Here is a 13,803-nt window from a genome sequence, read left to right on the forward strand (position 1 = left end):
AGTGAATGTTATAAAGCAGATATGAAGGATTGGAGTCAACATTAACTGACAAAGAAAAACTTCCTTCTAGATTAGGGGTGTCGAACTCAATCAGAGAAGGGGCCAAAATTTAAAATCCAGCCTAAATAGCGGGCCGAATGGTTTACTGAACAGTCATAAACTGACAATGTCATAAACTGACAGCGAAGTGCAGTGATGACAGCGCGGTGCGGGACACATTGCAAGGCCTGGCGGGCTGGATTTGGCCTGCGGGCCTTGTGTTTGACACATGTGTTCTAGATCATCATAACAATGTTTAAGTAAAAAAAGAGAGAAAGGGGGTGTGTAATGGGAGTTCAGATTGAACAAGATTCTCACATATCATCTAACACATTCAATCCTGGCTAGAGTGTACCAAAATGGAAACAGGATTACTATAATACAAAACTTCACTACAGATTGCTGTACACACCTATGTTCCAAGCCCACCCCTAACCCCCAAATGCTTCCAACACAACTATTTCCCAGCCTGTTGGGCCTGTCGATGAAGGAGCACATAGATCTTCTCTTTAATCCAATCTTTGTTATAAGGCTGGTATGTCTGGGTATCAGCTCGGTAAACAAGACAGCTGAGGTCCGCCAGATCTTCAATAAAATCAAACAACTGGCTGATATCATATGTGATAGAGGGGCTGTTGGGATTCATTCTCTTCAGACGTTCTTCATAATTTTACAAACACTTTCCATGCACTCATTCACTGATTCATAATCAGCATAAGTTCTGCCTTCTGGTCTCTTGGTAGGCTGTACCAGCAAAATGGTGTGAGACATCGCCCAAACTCTTTCGCTGCAGCCGCCGCCGCCGCCGCCACACAGCCACACACGAGCTGAACCACAACGCTGCCAACCCAGTTTTCTTAATCTAACAATCACAAAATCAGCAACGTGATAGCAGGCGAACCAAATTGAGAGGCCGAGATATTTTTTAGTGCTGCAAAAGAAAAAGAAAGGGCACATTTACAATGTTCTGCTCCTTAAATAATTCTGTTTTAAAGAAAATTGTGAAGTTATTGCCCTTCTCCTAGCAATGGCAACTGCATGAATTCTAACTTTTCCCAGTGCTCAGGTACACGGGATACGGGGGAACATTAGCCACATTCTAGTCATGTGCACAGGTCGTGACTAAGATAAATAAATTTTTTTGAGAGACATTGATGTGGGTGTGTTCTGAGTGGGAGGAATTTCATGTTCCTGACGAACACCTAGAATACAGAGGCTCTGGGAAGTTTGTGCTCGACTCCCTTTAAAGGAGAATATGACTGAGGTCACGGTGTGATACATCGCTGACACGACTCAACTGCGAAGGCACAGGGATCTCAACAGAGGGGAGCAAAACAAGCCGAAGTGAAAAGTTCAAATGCATGAGTGGTATTCTTACAAGTAAGAGCAATCATTGGGAGTTATTAAAGACTAGTTTTCACAGAGGAGGTGGCTAATCACCCACACACTTCAAACAGGAATGTGCCTTGGCTTGCTCCTTCCTATTGTCAGTTATGACACTGGGAACAGTTATAGCAGAGGGAATGCTGCATGGTGATGGAGAAAAACCCTTATTTTAATCACATCGTATAAGAACTGGAAAGACGATATGAAAAGGCTGGTCAAGGAAGCTGCATTTGAACAAGTGTTTTTGATTAAGGTTTGTGTCAGCCCAGAAGTCCCCTTTAAGTTCTTTTTTATTGAATAATTTCCCTTTGATCCTTGAGTCACTAAAAGAAAACCCAGTACTTGACATTAACCTGGGACTTAGAGCCCTGTCTGAGATCTCATCTTCTCTCCTTGTTCTCTATCTGTTGGGAATGATGCAAAAAATAATTTTTAAATCATTGAACAATTAAATCATTGAAGAACATTAAAATAGGAACAAGATGGAACAAAATAAAAAGGAAAAGAGAAAGCCAAATTCTTGAGAGAGAGAGAGAGAGAGAGAGAGAGAGAGAGAGAGAGAGAGAGACCCAAGAAAGCAAAGATGATTTAAACAACTCTGAGAGTGTTTTTAAAAACCGTATCAGTACAATTTCCCTGAATTCCCAGTTTGCGTATTTAAATGTCTGATCAGTCATTCAATGCCAATGCAGACGTGATGTTTGAAGGCCACTTTGTAATGGTTTTACCCTGGTTCAGATTATTTGCAATCCAAGGGGGAAAATGTGCATTCTGTACAAAAGCAAATAGAAAACATATCTGAGCACAAATCAAAAGAATGATTACCAGACTCTATGCTCTGTACCCATTACTGGGTCCCCAAGGCTCTCGTTCTGTTTGTCTTGGCACTTTTTCTTTAGCTGCATTTGGTGGGCCTGGGTGGGAAAAACACCACCACCACCCACAAAACCCTTAGCAGAGAATGAGGGCAGGGGAAAGGGATAACCTATAAGGGGGCAATGTCCTTCAAGAGCGCGGTGCTCCAAAACTCGACTGTGGGGAAAGCTGTCTGGGGAGGCCTCCCCTGGTTCCCACGGAGGTCTTTGCTGAGTGTGTGTTAGGAAGTGCCTGACCATCTGTGGGAAGGGCAACCGGGTACTCATTTCAATCTCTAGCGAGCTCCCAACTCAGTGGGTAATGAAAAATGGCATTTGCACAAAGTGGCGAGAATAAAGCATTGTTTCTATAACACATTATGCTTTGCACTGCTCAGGAGAAAACATTTCATATCCTATAAAAAGAATTATCTTTACAGCTTACTGTGCATGGTAGAAATGTTGCAATGTGTCTTTAAAAGAGCTGTCTCCGGAAACACTTAGTCTCTCCCACTTCCCACTGACAGAATAGCCTGTGTTTATAAGCAAATCCACTCAACCCCTTAATGATGACCTAGAATAAACATCTGACATACCCTGGCTTTCAAGCTCTCCTGTGTTTAGGCATGAATTGTTCATTTCTGTGCCTTTTGTATCCAGTCTGAAGGAAAGACAAATGATACAAGGGATGATTTACATTATCAATGGAGGCAGAGGTTATGCCTGTGTTTATCTGATCCTCCTTTATTGTATAACAAACGGCAAGATAACCAGCCTGGTGCACAATGACCATTCAGTGTGAGCCACCCACCCACCTCATTTCCATGTTGACTTTAATTTTAAAATATATTAAAGAGACAGGCCCCTGAATTGCTAGACTCCTTTGGTTCAGGCAAGTATGTGTGGAAAAGGATGGGTTCCTCATTTAGGGTCAGGCTTCCTTTCCATTAAGCTACAAGAGTATCGCTACTGGGCCATTTCTCTCTGACTGCAGTAGAAGAATTGCTACTCAACTTTATGAGACCATGTAGGTGCCCAGCTCAAGTGGACTCTGCATTCTCAGCAGAGCTTTGGAAATTTGTAACAAATCCACCTAGCATCAGAAAAAAACAACAACAACTAACTAACAAACTATTGGGACCGTGCATGGGCCGGGAGGATAGATAAGTTTGCTTTTCCTTTCAGTAAGTTTAAAAGAAAAATCAAGTCATCTCATGAATTATCAGTGTGGTCTGGAGGAGAACTTCATGAAACCAACCATTAGGCCTCCAGGACAACCTGGACCACATTTGAACAGAATGCCCTGAGACTGAATTCTCTAAGTATCTTCTTTGGAACAAAACTACTAATTCTTATAGCTGAAATTGATCTCTGAGGGGAAAAATATTTCTTAGCTGTCAAAGACTTGCCAGTCATCAAAGTTGCCTCAGCCTCAGTTGCAGATGATGCCTGTGGAACTCATGGAGGTGACACTGGTGGTAAAGCCAGTCGTGGTGAAAGACATGCTCACCCAGAAAACATGGCTTTGCTCTATAGTCTTCTTGGTCAAGAGCAACTGGGTTTTGATCCAGTTCCTTCAACAAACCAAATACACAACAATAAAACAGAAGCTATCATTGATTTCTATTTTTTCCCCACCTCTCTATCCAATTCATCAATAAGTATTGCCAGTTCTATTTTCAAAAGCACATCCAGAATCTTGCCCTGGCCAGGTAGTTCAGTTGGTTAGAGCATCATCCCAATATGCCAAAGTTCAGTCAAATCAATGGCGCTCTCTCTCTCTCTCTCTTTCTCTCTCTCTCTCTCTCTCTCTCTCTCTCATCAATAAATAAAAACTAAACACACACACACACACACACACACACACACACACATTCAGTGTTGCCATTGCAGTCCAGTCCGTTGCCATCTTGGACCATAGCTGCCTCTCATCTCATCTTCTTGCTTCCACTATGGGCTCGCCTTCCCCCCACACCCGCTACTCCGCTATTGTCTTTTCTCAGCACAGCACAAGAGTTATCCTACTAAAACAGATACCGTGTCACTTCTCACTTAAAATCCCCCCGAATCTTTCCAGGCCTCACTCTGGCCTCCTGGGGCTTCCAGGGCCTGCTTCCCAGCCTGGTCTCCCCGACTGACCCTTGCCTGTTTCCCAGCCTGGTCTCCCCGACTCTCCTGCCTGTAGTATGAGCCAGCCCCTCTGACCCTCTTGCTCTTCCAGAATATGTCACGCGTACTCTCACATCAGTGCTATCTTTTCTGCCTTGAATTGGCTTCTCCCAGATCTCTGATGGTAACTGCTCAGGTGGTTCACAATTCAACCCTAAAGTCACTTCCTCAGAGAGAACTTCTCCGACCTCTTGTTTTAAATAGCTTCCCCAGACTCCTGCATCTCTATCCCCTTAACCCGAGTTGTTTTCTCAAGGAACTTAACCACTGTGTGCAAGCTTTGTTATAGATGCTGACTTCCCATTGCAACAGGGAACCCAAACTCCCTACTATGGCTTATAAGACGCTCTGTGACCTGGTTTCTGCCTCCCCCTCAGACACCATAACATCTGCTTCCTAAGGCAACCTTCCCTTGCTACCTCACCCCCTGGTTATGCCCCTCTAGTTGCACTGACTTCCCTGTGCTCCTGGAACATACCCCAGGATCTTTGCACTTGCTACACAGTCTCCCTAGAATGCTGTGCCCCAAGAGAGCTTCCTAGCATGCTCTCTGCTCAAATGTCACTTAATCTGAAGTGATCGTTGACCATTGTATGTGAAATAGCAAGCCCATATCACTTGGTATCCCTTTTACTTGATTTACTTTCATAGCATTTATTACTGCCTGATGTGTGGGTCTATACTTACTTATTTGTTATGTATCACCTATCTCCTGTCACTAGGCTGCCAGTCTGGTAAGAGCAGGGACTTTGTTCTCTTCACTATTGTCTCGCCTTGTGAGTCTCCACTTTGCTCAGAACAATGCTGGTTTGGATGGCTGGGCGCAGGGGGGCACTGGGAATATCAGCAGCCCTGGGGGAAGAGGGCCGACAGCTTGACTATTGTTCCTTGTCTGTCTCTCTCTTCTAGGTGTAAGTTCCTATGGGCAGTGACCAAGGGGCAGTGCTCAGGACACAGTGGATGCTGGAAATAGTTGTAGAATAAGTAAATGAATAAATAAATGATAGAGGCCTTTGGATAATTAGAAAGGATTGTTCAAGTTATGTTTTAGAGAGAGATAAAGGGAGAGGGAGAGAGACAAAGAAAAACCTCAATGTGAGAGCAGAACATTGATCAGCTGCCTCCTGCAGCCCCTCGTGCCACCCCCCTCCCCCCAAATTAGAGATCTCAAGCCTGAAACCTGGGCCTGTGCCCTGACTGGGAATCGAACCAGCAACCCTTCCGTGCACAGGATGACACCCGATCAACTGAGCCACACCAGCCAGGGCAAGGATTTTGCAATTTTTTTCTTTTAATATATGTTATTGATTTTTTTTTTACAGAGAGGAAGAGAGAGGGATAGAGAGCTAGAAACATCGATGAGAGAGAAATATTGATCAGGTGCCTCCTGCACACCCCCTACTGGGGATGTGCCTGCAACCATGGTACGTGCCCTTGACTGGAATCGAACCTGGGACCTTTCAGTCCGAAGGCCGACGCTCTATCCACTGAGCCAAACTGGTTTCGGCAGATTTTGCAGTTTTTAAGAGAAGCTTTCCAAGCGTTAAAAAACAAATGCAGAGCAGTGGTATGAACTGGGGGTAGGAAGGTAACTTATGTGGAGGTTTCTGACAGCTTTACATTTGCCCTCCATTGGTGAACGACGGTTTTCTATTGTTCTTGTGATGACCTGTTTTAGCATGGTCTCTAACCCTCCTGGGCCCACTCCTCCTTGCTCTGGGCTTCAGACACACAGTTCTTCCAATTCCTCCCACACAAGCTCCCGCCCCACCCAGGACTTTGGCCTGTGCTTGTCCCTTTGCCTGAACTTCTCTCCCAACCATCACCTTCCCTAATCCACCCATTTGGGGGCAAGCCTCATTCCCCAGCACCCACCCCAGGTGGGGCCAGGGCACTCTCCTGCACACCACCTCTCCTGGAGGAGACGTCACTTGTGTTTGATCGAAAGCTCCCATGAAGGGGGAACAGCAGGGGCCTTTGCCCCACCATTATATGTCCTGGAACCTAGCATTGCCTGAAACAGGCTTTTAATAAAGGTTTGTTGAATGAAAATATGAATTCATTCGTTAATTAATGAAACAAAAGTGACTCACTTTTCTGTAGAGCCCCAATTTCAGGGGCTCCTTGCTGGTCAAAGTTTTAGTCTTCCCGCTTCCCTAACCTTTGCTGGAAAGATTACATCAGTGTTTGCCAGTCCTGCTGCTCAGTGGAATCACCGGGAGATTTTAAAACCGTAAGCCTAGCCCCTGCCTGCGACCAGCCAATCAGAATACCAGTGGCAGGGCCGGTCTCGGTGTTTTTAGAAGCTCCCTAGACGATGCTGAAGGGCAGCCAGGTGGACGGCCACTGTCAGACACGGAGCACAGGAGCTGTGTCCTTTGCTTCTATCCTGGAGCTCCTTCCTGCTCTCAGCTGGCCTGCATGGTAACGGTGTGTGTTGCAGGCAAACGTGTGGTGGCCGCCAGTGGTCCCGCCTCCTGGTCTTCCTGCTCTGTGTGGCCGCTGCCCCTGGAGTGTGAGCTGCACTGAACTCAGGTCTGGACTTGTCCAGAGGAAACTGGCCAGCACAGTTGGAAGGGTGGGGAAAGGGCAACAAAACCTCGGCATGACCCATATACTTGGTGACCAACCTGTGCTTATCAATTACCTTTGCCACCTTAGGGCTCCCTCCTCACGCTCCCCCCTGCCTCTAGCCCAACCCGGTGAGGGTGTCCTACGGGATATCAGTCCCTGGTGCTCCAAGCACCTTTCATAGAACCTTTCTTGTGGGCTTCTGGTTCTGCTTTTCTCCTTCGCATTTCCTCCTTACCTCGCTGCTGTGTCTGGGAGCTGGCATCGTGCCTCTCTCTCTGCTGCAGAAAACCCTCCTCTCGAAGTAGAGCCAGTCAGAACAATGCTCTGCAGAGTGCAGCCCTAAGGAGCTGCGTATCTGGATCATTATTGCATCCATTACTGTGGTGTGAGTGCAAGCCCCAGGGGCCAAGCACTCACCGGATGCCCTGGCCCTGGTGGCGGGCTGCTCTGAAAGGGAGATCAAGCCGAGGCTTCCAGACCATCGGGGCACTTGGCATCTCCTCTGGGAAATTTGGATTGCCAGGCCCATGGCTTCCTGCTGCCTGAAATTTCCCCCCAAGCATCCGAGGAGCTGCTCTGGGGATTCTGCTGCCTGTCCCCAGTTCCCCCACCCCCAGAGGTGCCAGCAGCCCTTTTGTTGGGTTGGCTCTCCACTTAGATCATTGAAGCGATTTCAGATCCAACTGGGCAACACTCAGCATTTCATTTAAGTCTTGGCAAGGTTACCGTGTTATTACTTAACTGTGCTGCTGCTACTCAATAAGTGGGAACTGATTGAAATAACCACAGGAGTTGCTGGATTCCCCTAATTTTAGCACAGAGTTAAAGCTCACTCCCACGGTTGGAAGTTAAAATAGTCTGCCAGCCCACAGAAATGCCCACCCACCACACCTAATTGTCACACCGCTGATGCCTGTCATGGGGTGCGGGTGGGGGTGGGGGTGGGGGGAGCCATGGAAGGCTGCAGAACATTCTCAGAAGCAAAGTTCTCCTTGGCAGATGCCTGAGGTCATTTTGGCCTGGCTCAAATTCTGTTCAGGCTGATTTTTTTTTTCAGCTTGTGGAAATTTGCATGACTGCTTTAGATACTCTTGTTTTCTTCCTTAATTTGTTTAACAGGCTGTCCAAGTAGAGTGCGCGCTAGAGCAACCGAAGAGAACAGAAACTTCTGTTTGGGGGGCTCCTCTTTAAATGACTCACTCCCAGCATCCAGATGTGTGGAGGGCAATGACCCTGAGCAATCAAGGTAATTTGGAAAGCAGAAAAACGATATCCAGGCTTATTTGCCTGCTCTTGGCGTCGTAGCAGTCAACTATCACTTGAAGAAAATTTTGAGTAACTCCTCCCAACCCTATTATTTTTGTTTCTTTTTTTTTCTATTGAAAACTGTATTTTCTAGAATTTTGAAACCATTTTATGAGAAGTTATTTTTAGTAGTGTGCCTGCTGCTTAATATTTCTCATCACTGTGCAATTTTGTGTTATCTTGCTCCTATTTTAAGTCATAATCTGTCCTTACCATCTTAGCACAGCACAGTTGATCAAGCTGCCAAGGGCAAAGCAAAGGAGCAGGACAGAGGTGACTTTTGGGGGAAGAGAAAAGGCTTTACCCTTGAGGCATTTCCCCAGAGGACCCAGGCAGCTCCCAGAGTTCGGTTAGTTCTTCCTCTCCCCGCTGGTCACTCTCTTTTACTCTCTCCATTGCCAAGGCCACCGTCCTCCCAGGCCTCATGGTCTCAACGCTGGACTGCATGGGAGCCTCCTGACACCTGTGTTGGTTATTTCCTTAAATATTCCTTTTTCCATTCCACTCTCCTGCCTAAAAATGTTCAGAGACTTTCTGTTGCTTGTAGGATCAAGTCCCATTTTCTTACGCTTTAAATTAGGGGTGTCGAACTCAATCAGAGAAGGGGCCAAAATCTAAAATCCAGCCTAAATCGCGGGCCGAATGGTTTACTGAACAGTCATAAACTGACAATGTCATAAACTGACAGCGGAGTGCAGTGATGACAGCGCGGTGCGGGCCACATTGCAAGGCCTGGCAGGCTGGATTTGGCCCGCGGGCCTTGTGTTTGACACATGTGCTTTAAATGAACAAACTAGTTTCTGATGGCTTGCTTAAGTACCATCGCCCCTTCATGAGAACTCTTTCTAGTCAGACTCACCATTTTCTTAACTCACCTGTTTGAACTAACCTTCTAACCTCTGTCAACTTGTGCTTTACAAATGCCATGTCTGTTTTCCTCCGGCCCACATCATTCAGTCCCATCCTATCTGTCCAAGGCTCTTGCTCCTCTCTTAATGATTCCCAACATATAGCCATCTCCCCACGTTTGAATTTTGTACAATTATCATGCTGCTACTTTTTATTTTCAACAAGCTTTTCCAGAGTCCTAACCATTGAAACTACACTGAGTGACCAGATTATTATGACCACTCCATCAGTACTTCGTTGGGCTACCTTTTGCCTTCAACACTGCAGCGATTCTTCTTGGCATTGACTCCACGAGATGTTGAGAGGTGATGCGGGGAATCTGACACCATGCCTGATGAATAGCATTGTCCAGTCCTGTGAGATTTGATGGTTGTGGAACCAGCTGCTTGATGGCTCTTTTAACTTCGTCCCACAAATGCTCAATTGGATTGAGATCTGGTGATTGTGGAGGCCACCTAAGCAAGGTAAAGTCTCCCTCATGTTCTTGAAACCACTCCTGCACAATACGAGCACTGTGGCATGGTGCATTGTCTTATTGGAAGAAGCCATCTCCATTGGGATGCGCCATCAACGTGATAGGATGAACTTGATCAGCAACAATACTTAAGTATGTTGTGCTATTCAGACATTCCACACAAATTAAAGGGCCCAAATCATGCCAGGAAGACATGCCCCAAGCCATAATCCTGCCCCTATCCGCTTGAAGGGTTGTACTCATGCATGTGGGGTGCATGCTTTCATGCTGTTTCCATGAAATTCTCACTTTGCCATCTGCATGATACAACTGGAAGCATGATTCATCCGACTACATGGCTTTTTTCCAATGCTCGACTGTCCAATCCTTGTGCTCCTGTGCGAATTGGAGACATTTTATCTTGGTAACAACAGACAGCAAAGGTGTTCAAACAGGCCTTCGGCTTCCATATCCCATACGATGCAGTGTATGGCTAATTTGCCTACAAACGTCAGGTGGTCATAATAATCTGGCCACTAAGTGTGTATGCTAGAATTAGTATTTTGAGCATCCAGAATGGGTAGGAGAATATGGATCCAAGAAAGGACAGGGAGACACAAACAAAGGGATGAACAATTTTGTCTACAACATGAAGCCTTCAGAGTTAGCTGGCTGTGCTCTAAAGTCTATCAAAACACCCACTTTGGAAACTGCCCCATGACAAAGCTCTGCTGCTGCCGTAGGGGGACCACCTGCACATGGAGCCACAGCTCTTGCCTTTCAGGAACCTGTCTCAGTAAGAAAGAGACGTGGGCTGGTTCATTTTTTCGAAAGCTGCAAGGAAATCAAGTCCATGACCATGCTTCTTCACACATTTACTGACTCAGGCCGAGCTCAGAACTAAACAATGAAAGCAAAAACGAATCATAGACTGCCAAGGGTCTCACATGCGGCAGTTTTGATTTTTTTTTTTTTAACTATCATAATTGTTTTTCTTACTTTTTCTTTGGTTGAATACACAACTATAAAATAATGGAGACAGTAGTAGTGATGGAAATATAAAAAAAAATCGTGGAAACAGTTGAATATATACAGAGACAAAATTAGGCAGGAAGGAAACCGAAGCCATTTCAGTATCTCTGTGTGAGGCGTGCACACCTTCCCTTGCCAAGACCCCTGTATCAGGTCGTTGGACGAGGGCACAGGTGCTTCCTTGACACACACAGAAAACAAGTCCTGAGCCTCTTGTGTTGTTGAGGGGAGTTCTATCTGACACATGACCACCCGCCCTGCTCTCCTTTCTGTTCTTCCCGGAAGGCATAAAAATGGCCAAGTCACCAAGAAAAGAATCAGACAAGGGATTCTTTTCAGATGAGAAAAGAATGGGATCACAGATCAGTTGGCCCATTGTGCCTTTTCTTGATTCGTGGGGATTTGAAGTAAAAACACTTCTTGATATTATAAAGTAGGGTTATGCCCCCTTTATTGAATTTTTGTGGAAGAAAACAAACTGTCATGGAAAACCAGCAATCCTAAAGAACATCGTTCACCATGGGAGAATATCGTTCACCCTGGGGGAACCGCATTCACCATGGGAGGATGTCACCACTTTAATACACAGAAACCTCTTCTTCTCACACTAATTAACAAATAGCATTAAGCATGGCGCAAGTCCGATTGAAAACCTTGTCCGGTGCCTTTTATTAGGAATTAAAACTATGTAAGACCCTTGCTTCAGAAAGCTGTGTCCTGGCGTTTTAATAGCATTGCCTTCGCAAGAGCAGGGAAACATCCGGGAACTTAGATTTACAGACGGTGAATCAGGAATTCATCCTAAAAGGAATGCCTGCTTCTGAGTGATGGGGAGGCTTCTATGTCCTATGTAGCTGTTATACTTGACATAGAAGTTCCCATTAAAAAATAAAGCCATATGAAGCTCCTTCTCAATTGTTTTAATCAAGCAGAGTTATCTAAAGTGCTTTTTAGGAAAGACTATCAGGAAAGGACCGGAAAGCAGTCATTATGACTAATCAGCGCCAGGAGTTGGGGTAACCAATATTGTCGGCGAGGGCCTCCAGAGCCCCAGGGACATTTTAGACGACTCAAGTTCCTTCCATTGTCTGGAAGGGACACAATGAGTTAACGTGCCCCAGAACAGATCGGATGTGCTGCCAGCTGGTAGTTTACTCCTGCACAGGAAGGCTGCTTTCTTACACACCATTCTTTGTTGTGCTAAAGAGAAATACATAAAAGCCTAAAAGAAAGCCTTCGGTTCTTTATGTCCGGCAAAATCGTCAGCACAATGTGCCTCGAGGATACATCCACCATGCTTGCTCACAGGCTGTGAGAGAATAAGATCACACTACCATAACCAACCCCCACCCTGGACGGTGTACAAAACACTTACATATACATTGTCTCAGTGGAACTTCACAGCACTGGTGGCAGGAGAGGCAGACATTATCATCTCTGGACAGGGGTGACCCGGCTGCAGCAGCCCATGTCCGGCTTCTGCTTTAAGAAGACTGAGTGTGTTGTATTTTCAAGTATTTTACATGGCACAAGAATGTTTACTGCAGCAGTGTTTATAATGAGGAAAACCAGAAGCTACCAGAATGCTCGGTAATAAAGGACTGATGACGCTATGGTACTGGCCCCATGGAACACTATGCAGCCACTGGGAATTTTGCCTCAGAGGTCTGAGAGTGTTGATGTATAGATATTGATGAAGAAAATTACTCCTAATACATTTGAGCCAGTAAACAATGCAAGATGACCCCATTGTGATAAGAATGTGGCACCGTAAAAGAGTGCTTATTTTGCAGTCTGGGAATGTGTGGGATATTGTTGTGTTGTTTTTTTCTCATTCTCATCTATCACTCCCAACTTGAATGTCAATGAACATTAGCAATGTGCTACTCAACATTTTCAACTAAATCAACTTTTATGATAATAATGAATGAACAGGTATAGCTCTACCTCTGGGCCTCCTGGGTAAAATGATCCCCACTTTGCAGGTGCATCAGCCATGGTCCTGGCAGGGACCTGAATTCAACCAGATGGAGGGAATGCAGAGCGCAAATGAAGGCACGGTTTACGGTGGTTGAAACAGGTAAGGGGAGCAAGCAGGGGTGACAAGGCACCCAGACAGGAGGAACAGTGGGAAGCCAGGAGCACCTCTAGGGCAAAGGGGCAAGAGGAGGAAGTAGTTACAGAGCCCAGGGACAGTGCTGAGGAGGAGGGGCCCCTTGGTAAAAGCTGCAGCAGTGAAGGGTCACAGCCCTGTAGGCACCCATCAAGCTGGGAAGAAGTACTCTGACCTTTTCTTCTGCCTTCTTATTTTCTGCTGGTGCCTCCTGTTGACCAAGCCCAAGCAGAAGCCCATTGGTAAGGGAGTCGGGGTAAACAGTCCATAAAGATTAGCTCCCTGATGCATAGACCCAGGCAGAGCAGGGCAGGAAATGGGTCTGACAAGGGGGAATGAGCAGCAAATTCAGGGGGCAGAGTCCTTTGGCAGTGCCTGCAGAGAAGGGGTGTCTCTTAGTCAGGAAACTAAAACAGAAAGGAAGGGCCTGCTGGGACAATAGGAGGTGATTGGCTTAATTTTTCTGCCGGTGCTCAGAGCTTCAAAGCATGGGGATGGGATCACAGATCAGTTGGCCCAAAGTGAGCCCAGAAATTCTCTGTGGAATATTATACAGAGATAGAGTTGTACACTCTTAGATGCCAATATGATCAGCTCCACTGCTGCCTGAGGAAAGGGCTGCTGGGAAAAGAAAGACCCAAGTCATCCCAAATCTTCTCTTTCCCCATCTCTACTCCCATGTCCTCATCCATGTCAGTGTCCTAATCACCAGTCCAAATAAGAGTGGAACAAGAGTAATAGTGGCAGCTCACATGTATTGAGCACTTACCAGGTGGCCAGCACCTCACGCTGTAAGATCTCAACATGATTATCTCATTTAAGGTTCTCAACAACCGTATGAAGGAGGTACCATAGCTGAGCAGCCAAGAGCATGGATCATGGAGCCAGGCCAGGGGTTGAGTGACTCAGTTTTCTCATCTGCAAAATGGGGACAGTAGTAGTATCTACCTCATGGGATCAGTATGAGG

General features: G+C 46.0%; 1 pseudogene across 1 annotated transcript; it reads right to left on the bottom strand.

Moving 5' to 3' along the window:
- Window positions 1-279: 279 nt before the first annotated feature.
- LOC311621825 (enhancer of rudimentary homolog) lies at window positions 280-13,120 on the bottom strand (annotated as a pseudogene). Its single transcript, XR_014797047.1, has 2 exons — window positions 13,011-13,120; window positions 280-970 (listed from the first exon to the last, which is right to left on the bottom strand). The product of XR_014797047.1 is annotated as an enhancer of rudimentary homolog (transcript).
- Between the last annotated feature and the right edge of the window lie 683 nt (window positions 13,121-13,803).

This window comes from Pipistrellus hanaki, assembly GCF_964339955.1.
Source record: "Pipistrellus hanaki genome assembly, chromosome: 4".
NCBI classification, from domain to species: Eukaryota; Metazoa; Chordata; class Mammalia; order Chiroptera; family Vespertilionidae; genus Pipistrellus; species Pipistrellus hanaki.